Source organism: Marmota monax, unplaced genomic scaffold, assembly GCF_021218885.2.
Source record: "Marmota monax isolate L192 unplaced genomic scaffold, Marmota_monax_Labrador192_F-V1.1 WCK01_AAM20220418_F8-fsc00188, whole genome shotgun sequence".
Lineage (NCBI taxonomy): Eukaryota > Metazoa > Chordata > Mammalia > Rodentia > Sciuridae > Marmota > Marmota monax.
In genome coordinates this window covers 3,148,479-3,160,286 of record NW_026692655.1, presented here as the reverse complement: position 1 = coordinate 3,160,286, position 11,808 = coordinate 3,148,479, and the positions used below count along the sequence as shown (strand labels likewise).

General features: G+C 46.6%; 1 long non-coding RNA gene across 2 annotated transcripts; it reads right to left on the bottom strand.

Annotated features, from left to right (window-relative positions):
* Positions 1-312: 312 nt before the first annotated feature.
* On the bottom strand, positions 313-11,353 carry LOC124093862 (uncharacterized). Of its 2 annotated transcripts, none has more exons than XR_006852060.2 (4): positions 11,262-11,353; positions 4,296-4,391; positions 2,794-2,840; positions 313-527 (listed from the first exon to the last, which is right to left on the bottom strand). It is a non-coding gene; the product is annotated as an uncharacterized LOC124093862 (long non-coding RNA). The 2 variants fall into 2 exon arrangements; XR_009226943.1 differs by having other exon boundaries at positions 11,212-11,341.
* Positions 11,354-11,808: the final 455 nt, after the last annotated feature.

The following is an 11,808-nucleotide window of genomic DNA, read 5'->3' as shown; positions in this document are numbered from 1 at the left end:
GTTTCTATCCCTTTCAGGAAACTGTAGAAAGAGAAACTTTAAAAGGGATTTAAATTTTATGTCCTATATTGCACTTCCCAAGGTCAGACACTGAAACACAGTGAATGATTTGCAATGGATCTTTCTCCCATGGGCCACTTGGTATGGCACTACACAGGGCTCGGACTTCCCAGTGTTAATGATATTGGCAAGCCACACAAGGAGGACACCTCAAATGGGCCTCAGGCCACAGTACAAAACTCCTGCACTTTGGCATGTGCAGTGGCTCCCAGGCCACTTTTACCTTATCAGAAATTAAAAACGAGGAGAGCATTTAAATATGTATGGAGTTATTTATTCTAAAAAATTCCAATAAGCTCATCACATGTTCACATCAAATTTTATGAAAAATATTTTTAAGCAAAAAAACAATGAGGAGAGTGGTCCTGTTTTGCATTTTTGCAAATCTCTTCACCAGACCCCCAGATTCTCCTAGCTGCAGGGTGTGGTACCATGAGCGCGTGGCCTTTGGAAATCTCAGAGCACTCCTGAGAAAAGGGCAGCAGAAAAACAAACATGGTCTTGGTTTTATCCTAAAAATTATTTTGAACTTGTGGACCATCCACATGGGTTCTGGGGTCCCCGGGGGTCCCCAGACCAGTCCATGAGAAGGCCTGGTATAGTAGTAAAGCCAAACTCTTAGGAGCTTTGGGCAAGTCATTGAACCACTTTGTGTCTCTTATTTTCTTGCCTATAAAATGCAGATAGGAGTAAGTGTCCTCACAAGACTCTTGTGGTAATAAAATGAGTAAAATGCCTGAAACTCAGGAAGCGCTTATAAAATCCTGACAGTTCCTCGAGAGTTCGCCATTCCCCCACCATGGGGTAGAGGTAGGCACATAAGGAAGTTTCCCAAATAAACGAGGCACATGTGAACGAACAGTCAGCTCATGCCAGAGGACTTTTCAGCCCGTCCTGGGGAAAGTCAGGAAATAGAAAATACACTAAGCAGCTCAGAGAGGCCAAGTGAGTCATCAAAGTCACTTAGCAAGTCCTGCCTGCAGCTGCTGCTATAGCTAAAAACGCCCCTTCTCCAGCTGCCCTCCTCTACACCTACGTCATACCAGCACACCTGGAATGGAGACTGTGGCACGGATTGTGTCCTCGTGTGAAATACACCCCACTTGCAGTCTCACGAGCCAAACCAAACCTATGGGAGACCTTAGTGTGAAACATCTGAGCTCTCTCCACCCTCCCCCGAGCTGTCCAGAAAGCACCTCTGGGTTGCAATTATGTATTAACTTTTGTGATTATTGGCTACTCTTCCAACTGAGTCAGGAGCCCTCTTGGTTCTTTTGTCTCCATAGCTGGAGCTCTACCAATATTTGGGTGTTTTTTTTTTTCTTCAGTTTTTCGGTGGACACAACATCTTTATTTTATGTGGTGCCGAGGATCGAACCCAGCACCCCGAGCATGCCAGGCGAGCATGTTACCGCTTGAGCCACATCCCCAGCCCGTCTCTACCAATATTTGGATGATTGTTGAAAGAAGGGATAAAACCATGTCTTTTCATTGATAAAAACAAAACAAAACAAAAAATGGACACTTGGACCATTTTCCTAAATAACGAGATACTTTGGGGATAGTGGACAGAGGAGGAGACAATGGCAAAATGGAAAATTAAGTAAAGACAGGGAGTTTGGAGAGTTGGGGCATTTGTGTACCCAGCACTCTTTCGACTTAGTTTTGAAAATAATAACAACGATGATAACCCCAGGAATGGTGGGCTGTTGTTGGGAGCTTCCTGGGTGACTGGTGTGGTGCTGAATGCTCTATGGGTATCATCCCCTTGAACGAGATAGGGTGTGGGGAAGCTGAGACCTGCCGCCAGCCAGTGGTACAGTGGTACAGTGGTCACAGTGGTGTGCTGGGAGCAAATGCGACTGGGAAGGTGAAAGGAGGCTGGGACAAGATGGCGCAGGTCGAGCCGCCAAGCAGGGGAGGAGGCCTGCATGCAGGTGAAAGAAGCCGCGGGCCCTGTGCTGGACGCGGTGTCTCATACTGGGCCCAGGTGAACCAAAGGAAAATTCTTCTATCTTCTGGAATCCAACACTGACTCTGGTACCAGGCTGAGAGCCAGAGCACATCTTGTTTGCAAAAGGAGACTTGTTGGCTCTGAGAGGTGAAGGTCTTGCCCAAGGTCACACACACAGCGGTTAGGGCCTAGCCTAGTCCTGCTCCCAACCCAGCGATCTGGCGCTCAGGCCAGGGCCCTTCTTCTGACTAACAGACTCACCACTTCCGCCCCAGCAGGCTCTCCTGTAGGGAGGGTAGCGTGGGAAGGTAGCAAAGCTGCAGCCTTTGCTCCTGCCATCCCCTCCCAGGGCAGGAAGGAGAGCGCCCAGCTGCAGGGGCATGACCAGGCCTGCAGTGAGCGCCTGAGGGATGGCCAAGGCCCCCCATCTCAGAACAAAGCCGCCTTAATGAGAGCGAATTACAGGGGCTCTGAGAATGGAAGGGGCCTTTGAAGGGTGCAGGGTAAGGGCTGGATGGGACTTGGGCCCTTCCCTGCCCTCTGTCCCGTGGTCCAACCCCCTTAACCAAGAAGCAAGCTGGCTCAGCATGGCACTGGCAGAGGCACGGATCAGGACCCCAGGGCTCCGGGCTGGGCTTCCACCCGCTTTTCTCCACTCCCATTTGCCATTACAAAAATGAAGATTTCCGATGAACAGGGAGCTCCGTCAAGTTCCCCAGCCATTCCAGAACCTGGGGTTTGAAGGAGATCTGGGGGAGGAGTTCCAGGGCACCCCAAACCTGCGTCATCGCTGTGAATCATCCTTGTGTCCAGTTCCCTTTTGTCCCTGCAGTGAGGGGGCAGATACAGTAGTAAGCACAGTGATATATTAAGTTCCTGGTGTGGTGCTAGCTTGGCCTTACAGGGCTGCCTACAGTACTTTAATCCCCGCGTTAGGCCCATGAGATGGGAATGAGCAGATTCCCCTTGGTATTGGTTTACAGCAGCCTCAGACCAGCAGCACCAACATCACCTAGAAAGTTCTGAGAGTAGCAAACTCTTGGTACTATTGCCTTAGAGCGAAAGATGCTTGGCCACTCCTACAGCAAGACAGTATCCTGGGCCTGCGGAAGGACCCGCACTCTGCCCACCAGTCTGTCCTGCCTGCATTTAGGATCCCCATGGCCCTTCCCCATGGGACCACTTAAGTGACTGTGGGCTGAGAGGGGTTGAAAAAAACTCAAAAAGAACAGTGTGTTCACTGCCATACTCTGTAATTGAAAAGATCCTAAACATGACTGGCATGGAGCTGGCTAATGAATCAGGGCGACCCATGTCATATAACACTGTGTAGCTTTTTATAGCAAAAGAGTGGGAGAGGTTTTTACATACATAATGCAGTGGTTTCTACGGCAGAGTATGAAGAAGTAAAAGGCAAAGCACAGAACAATAAATAGAGGAAACAATCATTTGAGTAAAAACGGGGAGCATATATAAACAGATTTGTTCACACACACACACACACACACACACACACACACACACAATCTGAAAGTCAAGAACCAACAGCATAGAGATTCCCTGGAGGTGACTGGGGAACAGGGATGGGAGGGGGACTTCTCACAAGTGCTTTGTACTTTTCATAATGAGTTGCCTCCTTAAATGACAGGGCACAGCTAAAATTTTTAAAAAGATGAAGAAAGGGTGCAACGGAGAACTAAGAGGAGGGAGAGATGAGGACCAGAAAGCTTGTCTGCCTTTCCATCACCCATCTCTCCACCTCTCCATCCCTCCTTCTTGCTCTCTTTAAATCCTAGGGTTAAGGATTAAGTAATGAATGCTATCTGGCAGCTGTGCTAAATTCCTTACATACCTTATCTCCTTTAACCTCCTTCAGGTTGTTACTATTATTATGCTTGTTTGTTGACATGAAAACAAAGGCACAGAAAGGTTAAGTGACTTTCTCTGAGTCACAGAGCTAGTTAGTGGCAGGACTCAGATTTCAACTAAGACACATGTGACCCCAGAGCTCAAGTGCTAAATCACTATACTACTAATATATAGGGGTTCACTGAATCCTCCCAACTCCCTTTGGAAAAGTGATGATTTCTCCCCTTATAAATAAAGAGAAGAAGCTCAGAGAAATTGTTGCGTGTCTAAATTCATACAGCTAAAGTGTGGCCCACCAGAAAGAGAATCTCTAGAAAAGATATACAAATGTTGAGATTTATGGTTTCAAGTTTCATGAGAGGAGAATCCTCTTTAAAAAGCTGGAGGTGAAACCAGGCATGGTGGCACATACCTGTAATCCCAGCAACTCAGGAGGCTGAGGCAGGAGGATTGAAGTTCAAAGCCAGCCTCAGCAACTTAGCGAGGCACTAAGCAGCTCAGCAAGATCCTGTCTCAAAATAAAAATGAAAGTATTAAAAATTTAAAAGGGCTGGGGATATGGCTCAGTGGTTAAACACCCCTGGGTTCAATCCATAGTACCCAAAATAGTAGTAGTAGTAGTAGTAGTAGTAAAGTGGCACCCCCTTTCTCCACTGAAAAGACTTAACTGGGCTTCTCCAAAAAAACTTCACCCAGTCTGATTTTAGGACTGTCAGCAAAAGAGTCTCTGCTAAAGAGTTCAATGTAGATAGACTTCCTATTTTCGTGTCACCCTGTTTTACTTGGCCACTGGCCGAGAAGATACCAGCACTCCAGGTGCTGGACACTCCCTTACTAGTTTTTCACAAACATAGCCAGTATAGTACTTTGAAGGAAATGCACAAACAAGTCCTCTGGCCTTGAGCTGGGCTTCACAGAGATGTGTACATTTTTAAGATAAGTTACCCACTGGGCTCCATGAACAGCTGGCAGGGGGAGGAAAGAAAGGGGAGAAGAAGCTCTCCCCTTCTCAGGTGTTGTCCTTGAAGAGTTAACTTGCCCAAAACAGTGGGGGGAAAAAGCTGCTTTTATGTGAACTTCTGCAGACTGTGAACTTCTGAGCCCCTCCCCTTACATGCTGGGTATAAAACTCTGAAACTCCCTGAACTCAGGGTTCAGGGATTAATTGATTACAGCAAAAGCTGTGCCCTCTGAACCTGGCTGCAGCCAAATAAAACTGTTTCCTGCTGTCTTCGGTGCCTGGCCTCGTTTGTCCCTACATCAGTAGTAGTAGTAATCATCATCATTATTATCATCATCTAGAAGTGAAAAGTACAATTTTCATGTTCATAAAGGCAGTCAGTGTCCACAGTATCTGCTACATGCTGAACACCCTAAATTTGGAAGGCAGAGAGGAATGAATGGACTGGAGCTATAGATCAATGGTAGAGTTCTTGCCTAGCATGCACAAGGGTCTGGGTTCAATCCCTTGTATGGTGTGCGCTGACCAGCAATCACCCCTGCAAGGGGCTTTATAATCAGCTGGACCAGACAGGCCAGTTGAAGTGTCAAGATGGGGAAGGACTTGTTTAAACTGGTTTCAGTAAAAAGTTCTAAGCAGAATGGACACAGAGCAGATGTCTTTAAATAACCTACTTGCTTTGGGAATTGTCATTATTTCCTTCTGCCCCCCTAACAGGGATAGAAAGGAACAGGAATTAGACATTTCGATGGAGGTGGGAGTAATATCCATCTCAAATTTAAGTTCAATGAGGAGGAGGGTCTTTCAGCAGCTGTTAGAGGTAACAGAGAGGTAGTAAATGCAAACACAAAGACCTTGAGGCAGGGGCTGGGTTTGCAGATCAGTGGTAGAGTGCTTGCCTAGCACATGTGAGGTATTGGGTTCAATCCTCAGCACCACATAAAATAAAGGTATTTTGTCCATCTACAACTAAAAATATTTTTAAAAAAAGACCCTGAGGAAGCAGCTGAGACAGATGAAAGGCCCCTGGATTAGAATTTGGGGGAACCTGGGTTATAGTCTTAGTTCTGCTTCTTACTAGTTGGGTGGTGTGAGCAAGTCACTTCACCTCTTTGAACCTCTGTGTCTTCATCTATAAATAGGAGGGCCATTATGGGACCCAAATGAGAGTGTATAAGAAAACATGTGTTTAAACATGGACAGCACATGCTTGTCATCCCAACAATTCAGGAGGCTGAGGCAGGGGGATCACAAGTTTGAGGCTACCCTCAGCAACTTTGCAAGACCCTGTCTCAAAATAAAAAATAAAAAAGGACTGGGGATGTAGCTCAGTGGTAAAGCACCCCTGGTTCAATCCCAAGTACCAAAAGGAAAGAAAGAAAAGAAAGAAAGAAAGGAAGGAAGGAAGAAAGAGAAAGAAAGAAAGAAAATGGGGCTGGGATGTGGCTCAAGCCGTATCGCGCTCGCCTGGCATGCGTGTGGCCCGGGTTCGATCCTCAGCACCACATACCAACAAAGATGTTGTGTCCGCTGAAAACTAATAAATAAGCATTAAAAAAATTAAAAAAAAAAGAAAGAAAGAAAGAAGGAAAGAGAGAGGGAAAGAGAAGGGGAAAGGGAGGTAGATAACTGTTAACATGGAGAGTTCTTAAAGACATGCAACTGGTGACAAATACTGCATGCTTTTTTATCCTAATTTGTTATATATGACAGCAGAATGCATTACAATTCATAGTACACATATAGAGCACAATTTTTCATGTCTCTGGTTGTACACAAAGTAGAGTCACACCATTCGTGTCTTTATACATGTACTTAGGGTAATGATGTCCATCTCACTCCACCATCTTTCCTACCCCCTGCCCCTCCCTTCCTTCCCTCCCTTTTGTCCTATCTAGAGTTCGTCTAATCCTCCCATGCTCCCCCTCCCAACCCCATTATGAATCAGCCTCCTTAAATCAGAGAAAACATTCAGCATTTGGTTTTTGGGGATTGGTTAACTTCACTTAGCATGATATTCTCCAACTCCATTCTGTAAATGCCATGATTCTATTCTCTTTTATTGCTGAGTAATATTCCATTGTGTATATAGGCCACATTGTTTTTTTATCCATTCATCTACTGAAGGGCATCTAGGTTGGCTCCACAGTTTAACCATTGTGAATTGTGCTGCTATTTAATTCCAAATCCATGTGGCCTTGTCTGGCTTATTGGAGGGAAATTAACTATCTCCACTTCTTTTGAGGCTTTTGCTGACCTCCTTTCCCCCAGGGCAGCACTTAGCACATTCCTTGATGAAGTGTCTGCCTCCCTCCCTAGCTGCTAATTGAGGGCAGTAGCCATGCAGCATTCATTACTTAATCCTTAAGCATAGGACACAGAAGTAATGAGGGAGGGAAGGGAGGGAGGGAAGGAAGGGTGAAGGGGTGGACAGATGGGTGATGGACAGATGGATGGAGGGATGGAGGGATGGATGGACAGGCCATTGGATGTTTTTCAGAATGTGGAGAAAAGATCAGACTGATTCTGATAAGTCAACTTCTTAGAGAAGATACATCTAGACAAAGTCTCAAAGGGTGGGTGAGAGTTCAGCAGGGTAAGAACCAGAGGTTAGAGAGGAGAGAGGGGTATGGAGAGGTGGAACAGCCTGAGCTACTGCATAGGCAAGAAAGTTCAAGATTCGGTGGCAATGTCAGTCTGCAGTTGACAGAGCACCAAGAGGGCTGTGGCCAAGAGGCAGCTCAAAGGTGGGCTTGAACCAGGCTGCTGCAGGCTCGACAGTTAAGTAAAAGTGTCTGGATTCCTCCATCCTGGAGGCAATGGGGCGCCATGGGAGGTTGTGTAAGAAAGGAGTGACCTGCTCTGCCTGGGGCTTGCTGCCAGCCTGGGAAAGGCAGGCAGCAGGCCAGGGCCAAGCTCTGGGAGAAGCCTCCCACCTGCTGTTCTCTGCCAGGCCTTTCCCAAGAACTTTGCTTAGGGCCCAGGGAAATGTGGGAGCCCGTGGCTCCTCCTGCAGGGAAGGCATCCCCCAAAGGCTTCTTATTGGATGGATGGGACACCAAGCCTTCCAGGCCTGCCCCTGGGACATAAGACCATCCAACAAGAATTACTGTCTACAAACCACAATGCACGCTCAAGAGGTCTGCCCCCGATTGCCAGGAAATACCTTGGTTCTGGGTTCAAGTCTCGACTCTTCCACAGTGACCACAGAGCCTGGTCTGGTCCCCACCCCAGTATGACAGGATCTGCATTGAGCAACTCCAGGAAGGCACTTTCACATGGGATACAGTGTAGTGATGCGTCCAGCATTGTGCAACACAGTGGCCCTGCCTCTGAGCTTAGTGTCCTCAGCTGTACAAAAGGAGGATGAAGATTGATGGGGATCAACCCTGAAGGCCATTCCAAGTCTCAGCCCGTAGCAGACGGAGCAGAGGGAGGCTTTGGGGAGGAAGGAGATAGAGACCCAGGACTTTGTCTAAAGACAAAGATAGTGCTAGAGAAGGCTGGGGGCTGGGGGATGGCCAAACCCCCAAAGCAATGGTGACTCCTTGCCCTCAGAGTCAGAGGCATCTCTACTCGTCTTTCCAACCATACACAACCTAGCCTTCCCAGCCAGGTTTCCCACATGGGTAAATAGAAGAGCTGAGTATGGTGGTGCACACCTGTAATCTCAGTGACTTGGGAGGCTGGGGCAGAAGGATCGCAAGTTCAAGGATAGCCTGGGCAGCTTAGTGAGACACTGCCTCAAATAAAAGGGAGTGCGGGTTATAGCTCGGCTGTTGAGGGCCCCTGAGTTCAATCCTCAGTACTGCAGAAAAGAAGCAAAGCAAAGCAAAGCAAAACAAAAAAACAGGGGGAAGAAAACATATCCCTCATAGAGTCTTTGTGAGCATTTAAAAGAAATAATGCATGACAAGCACATAGCAGTGTGTTCAACCCAAAACCATAGCTAAATGAACTTTAGAGTCATCCCTATAATATCAATGTATCAGCACGTGGGTGTTCTCACCTTGAGCTACCGCAAGATCACAATAATGCCCATGCACAGATGGCCCCAGAGCAGAACTCTGATGATCACTTGAGCAGTGCTCCAAAGGGGAGCTGGGGTGGGGCTCAGTGGTAGAGAGTGCACATGCACCACGCCCTGGGTCCAATCCCCAGCACCATGAGCAAGCAACAAAGAAGTCCATGAAAAGGATTCTGAGGAGAGAGGAAGGGAAGAGCAGGGCACTTCCCTCCCCCCACACAGAAACAATGCAACCTTCTGATGAACCTCTGTCTCCAAAGGTGGCAACCCAAGGAATGTGGCCAACACTTTTAAGTTAAAGGAAAACTCTGACCCCAAAGTTTCAGGCAGGACAATGCACAGATGGATTATCTTCCTGGTTCCCCCACGTCAGGCTTCATGGGTGGTGAACATGGCACCTGGTTCCTGGGTAGCTCCAGTCCAACTTTCCGTGGAAGGATGAGGAGGAGCCAGCTGGGAAGACTCAGGGCATGGGTGCTTTGCTGACTATCCGCTGGAAGCCAAGAGCATCCTGAAGAACAGAATCCAGCTCTGCCCCACCCTGCCCTGCCCAGGTGGGTGGGAAGGAAGGAGGGTCTCAATGTGGGCACCAGAGGCAGAGAGGGGAGCTCCCTCAGGACTCAGGAGACCCTTACCATATGAAAACCAGTGAGCAAAATTTACCAGAGATGGCTTCTCAGACTTTTCTGTATTTCCAAATTTTATGTGTTTCTTACATCGTTAGAAAAAAAATAACATTAAAAAACAAATATTAGGTTGATATAGCCTAGATGTCCATCAACAGATGATGGAAGAAGAAAATGTAGCACATATACACAATGGAGTCAGCCATAAAGAAGAATGAAATTATGTCATTTTCATGCAAATGGATGCCAAACTCAGAAAGTCGAGGGTTGTACGTTTTCTCTAATACGTGAAAGCCAGAGAGGAAAGGGGAGGGGATGTCGTTGCCATGGGAATCATCTTGTGAAAGTGGGAGACCAGTAGAGTAGAAGAAAGGGGCTAAGAGAAGGGAGGGTAGGGAAGGGGGAAATTCTGGGGAATAATATCAGCCAAATCATCATGGTATTTTGTGCGCATGTATGAACATGTAACCATTGATCCCACTATTGTGTGTAACTGTAATATAGTTATAAAAATATTGAAAAAAAACTACTAGGTTGGTCTGAAATGCAAAACACATCGTCTCTAGGTCTGACCTTGTCACCAACTCTCTTATAATGTTAAACAAGCCACTTCCTCTCTGGGCCTCAATTTCCCCAGTTTGTACAGTAAGATGAGGTTTCCTTCCTGTTCTGACAGTCTGTACCTTTCAAATCAGTGCCATCCTAACAATGGTGGGATTATAAATGCCTTGGTCATTTGCTTATCATTTCTCTACTTTCCATTCCTAAAAATTTTTCTGGCTGAGTATGGTGGCACATGACTTAATCCCAGCTCTCTGGGATGCTGAGCCAGGAGGATCTCTTGAGCCCAGGAGTTTGAAGCCAGCCTGGGCAATACAGTGAGACCCTGTCTCAAAAAGAACTTTTTTCCCTAACACTTTTTAAAGCAGGGTGCACTGGTAAGAAGGCCACAACCTTTACTGATGTATTTTAATTGGGGAGAGAGTCAGCCACTAGAAAACCACCATCTCTCCTCCCTTGTAGGAAGCAAGACCCATACTGCAGGCTGTACTAATAATGAAGGCTGGTATAGAGGGACCCTTCACTCCAACAGTCCCCCTGTGGGTCACCTGTGTCATTCTGTGATTCCACAAATCAGCAGCCTTAGAATTCCACAAAACCAGGGTTGATCTGTTTCACAAAGACTATCTGGTATCCAATTGCCTCTCCTACAAAGTAGCCTCAGGACCAAGAAGAAAAGCAGGTACCAAGATCACACAGGTCACTGGTATTCAAGTGGACACATCTAAAACCCATGAAGTCTCAGATGCCATTTGTTTAATAACTTTATATATTATTAAAATTTCAAATTTATATAAAAAATTGATGGTACAGAGAATTCCCATAACCCCTTACCCAGACCCACCATTTATTTCCATCTTGCCCTAAATCTATTTCCTAAAGTAAGAACATTCCCTTATAAAAAACCACAGTAAAATGATCAAAATCAGAGAATTGAACTTGGATGCAATGCCATTATGGAATCCACAGTGCTTATTCAAATTTCCCCACTGTCCCCCAAAGAGTAAATTATTACTGTTAGAGTAAACTTACTATCTCTTCACCCCACCTCACACCTGTGATTATTTTTTCCCACCACTTCTGTGCCCAGGCACCCCTCCTACCCACTCCCGAATGTGAATAACCTTGAATGGTGTCCCCCCGTCACACTCACACACGTTCCTCTTGATGCCTGTTTCCACTGCCCTCGTCACTCTAGCTCACCTGGCCCAGACCAGACAGGACAGGAAACTGCTGTTATGAGGAGCACTGAAGTCCTCCTGTTTAGGAGGACACCTAACCTCTGCCTCCAACACATCCAGGTGGAGGAGATGGGTACAAAGTCCCATGGGGCTGCCCGCCAGCCCTCAGTCATGCTCTCTGACCACCCAGTCCTGTAAGGGCAGGGAACACACACTCCCATGTGGTTTACTCGTGAGGCATCTGTAACTTGGAAAGGGCAAGAAGAAACTTTATGGGTCAAAAATAGTTCCAGGCTAGTAGAATGCTTTTTTCTTTTTAAAAATTTCTATAGAAATTGTTCTGTCTGGGTCTGGCTATGTGGTTGTGGACATGCATTCAAATCCACCCAAATGAACTCGACAGATGTTACCCTTCACTCTGTACTACAACAAACCTCAATAAACAGCCATGTGTGTCAGAGTGTGTGAGCATTGTGAAGAATCCACAGTGTGGAACAAGATGCACTGGAAAAAAACCTGTGAGCTCCAAGATAAACATGTTAAGACCCTGGTGTTGTGCTTCCTGCCTA